Source organism: Monopterus albus, unplaced genomic scaffold, assembly GCF_001952655.1.
Source record: "Monopterus albus unplaced genomic scaffold, M_albus_1.0 scaffold278.1, whole genome shotgun sequence".
NCBI classification, from domain to species: Eukaryota; Metazoa; Chordata; class Actinopteri; order Synbranchiformes; family Synbranchidae; genus Monopterus; species Monopterus albus.
This window is the reverse complement of record NW_018128158.1, coordinates 306,474-309,582: the sequence shown is the minus strand read 5'-3', so window position 1 is coordinate 309,582 and position 3,109 is coordinate 306,474.

Genomic DNA, 3,109 nt, shown 5'->3' with positions numbered 1-3,109 from the left:
AATTTAAAAGAGATGTTACAAACGAGACCAGGGGATGTAGGGTACAGAGCAATCTTTAGGTTTTTAGAGGGCACCAGACTGAGTAAAGTAATATAGCATAAATTGTGTGAGATTATTTATTATAGTAGCAGAAAGGGTCAGTTCTGATCCACACTCCAGTCTAGAAGGTGTCAGTAATGTGCCTAAAGTTGTCTGCCAACAACCATTAAACAACAGAAGAAGAAAATGTTGCGTTAAGCCTTAAAACTCTTTGCTTAAATGAAACAATAAACCTGTAACATTGCCACGGATTCAGTTAGCTGTGCTGTGCCCTTCAGCATGTCTAGGCTACATTTCAGTAAAGTAAGTAACACTGTGCCAAATCTGCTATTAGCTGTTTGCCACGTACCATTGGCTGTACTGCCAGCTGTTGATGCATCGCTTTGCTACTCAGACAAATACTGGCCTTATGAGGACCATCTTTTTCTATTATTTCTAAGCAGGGTTGTGGACGTTTATTTGCTGTGGACATATCTGAGATCACGATGTCCTCAGAATGTGTAAGCAACACAAAATGTTTGTTTTTTTTAACCACACTGTGGCGTCGGGCACCAAGAGGTTTTAAGTTGCCTGCCTTAATTCCCTCCAGTGTTATTTGTGTTGATAAGGAGCCCAACAACCAACTTTCCAGTGTTTTTACAGCAGCTACAGTACATTACGTCTATAAAATAAGGCTCTGATATGTGAAAGGAGGTGATCACTGATGCTGTTTTTTTTTTTGTGTTGGATATTAATATTTGATAACCGGTTACCACAAACAATTAGCTTAATCAGCTGGTTTAGTTTGGAGACCAGTTTAAAGGTTTTGATACAGTATGTGATTAAATGTAACTAGCAGAATTATATAAAACATGGGTAGCGCTCAGCAGCTTTCATTTTTTCAGAGTAGCTCTCTGAGTAAAAAAGGTTGGATACCCCTGTTGTAAGAACATATGATGCCTCCTGATGTGCAACTTCACTATTTGACCTATAGCCACACACTGGGGACTAGTTTATTTACAGTGCCTTGCGAAAGTATTCGGCCCCCTTGAACTTTGTGACCTTTTGCCACATTTCAGGCTTCAAACATAAAGATATAAAACTGTAATTTTTTGTGAAGAATCAACAAGTGGGACACAATCATGAAGTGGAATGAAATTTATTGGATATTTCAAACTTTTTTAACAAATAAAAAACTGAAAAATTGGGCGTGCAAAATTATTCAGCCCCCTTAAGTTAATACTTTGTAGCGCCACCTTTTGCTGCGATTACAGCTGTAAGTCGCTTGGGGTATGTCTATCAGTTTTGCACATCGAGAGACTGAAATTTTTGCCCATTCCTCCTTGCAAAACAGCTCGAGCTCAGTGAGGTTGGATGGAGAGCGTTTGTGAACAGCAGTTTTCAGTTCTTTCCACAGATTCTCGATTGGATTCAGGTCTGGACTTTGACTTGGCCATTCTAACACCTGGATATGTTTATTTGTGAACCATTCCATTGTAGATTTTGCTTTATGTTTTGGATCATTGTCTTGTTGGAAGACAAATCTCCGTCCCAGTCTCAGGTCTTTTGCAGACTCCATCAGGTTTCCTTCCAGAATGGTCCTGTATTTGGCTCCATCCATCTTCCCATCAATTTTGACCATCTTCCCTGTCCCTGCTGAAGAAAAGCAGGCCCAAACCATGATGCTGCCACCACCATGTTTGACAGTGGGGATGGTGTGTTCAGGGTGATGAGCTGTGTTGCTTTTACGCCAAACATAATGTTTTGCATTGTTGCCAAAAAGTTCGATTTTGGTTTCATCTGACCAGAGCACCTTCTTCCACATGTTTGGTGTGTCTCCCAGGTGGCTTGTGGCAAACTTTAAATGACACTTTTTATGGATATCTTTAAGAAATGGCTTTCTTCTTGCCACTCTTCCATAAGGGCCAGATTTGTGCAGTATACGACTGATTGTTGTCCTATGGACAGAGTCTCCCACCTCAGCTGTAGATCTCTGCAGTTAATCCCGAGTGATCATGGGCCTCTTGGCTGCATCTCTGCTCAGTCTTCTCCTTGTATGAGCTGAAAGTTTAGAGGGACGGTCAGGTCTTGGTAGATTTGCAGTGGTCTGATACTCCTTCCATTTCAATCTTATCGCTTGCACAGTGCTCCTTGGGATGTTTAAAGCTTGGGAAATCTTTTTGTATCCAAATCCGGCTTTAAACTTCTGCACAACAGTATCTCGGACCTGCCTGGTGTGTTCTTTGTTCTTCATGATGCTCTCTGCGCTTTAAATGGACCTCTGAGACTATCACAGTGCAGGTGCATTTATATGGAGACTTGATTACACACAGGTGGATTCTGTTTATCATCATTAGTCATTTAGGTCAACACTGGATCATTCAGAGATCCTCACTGAACTTCTTTAGAGAGTTTGCTGCACTGAAAGTAAAGGGGCTGAATAATTTTGCACGCCCAATTTTTCAGTTTTTTATTTGTTAAAAAAGTTTGAAATATCCAATAAATTTCGTTCCACTTCATGATTGTGTCCCACTTGTTGTTGATTCTTCACAAAAAATTACAGTTTTATATCTTTATGTTTGAAGCCTGAAATGTGGCAAAAGGTTGCAAAGTTCAAGGGGGCCGAATACTTTCGCAAGGCACTGTAAATAGAGACACTACTTTGAATTAATTCGACTACTACTACAAATTACAGTGGCATAAGACCAAATAATTTCCCAACAAATTGAATGTAATATCAGGTAACACTAGATATTCCTTGTGTCATTTTATTAGTGAGAAAATGAATTGCTTCAACAATCAAAACGATGAGTTTATTAAAACACTCCCAATGCAACTCTTTCTCACTTTGAGGTTTCATGTTTTAATAAACCGGTATATAAATAATTTACTTCTTATAAGCATTTGTGTGCACTTCATATATGACCCACTGCTACTGCAACACTAAAGAAAAACTAGCATCATACCAACAAAGAATAAAAAATGCTAATAAAATGTAACAACACATCACCTCTGCATCACTTGTCTGTGGTCTGCGTGCCTCTGCAACCTGTTTCCTGGTTCATCATATGACAATCACATGACACTCAGC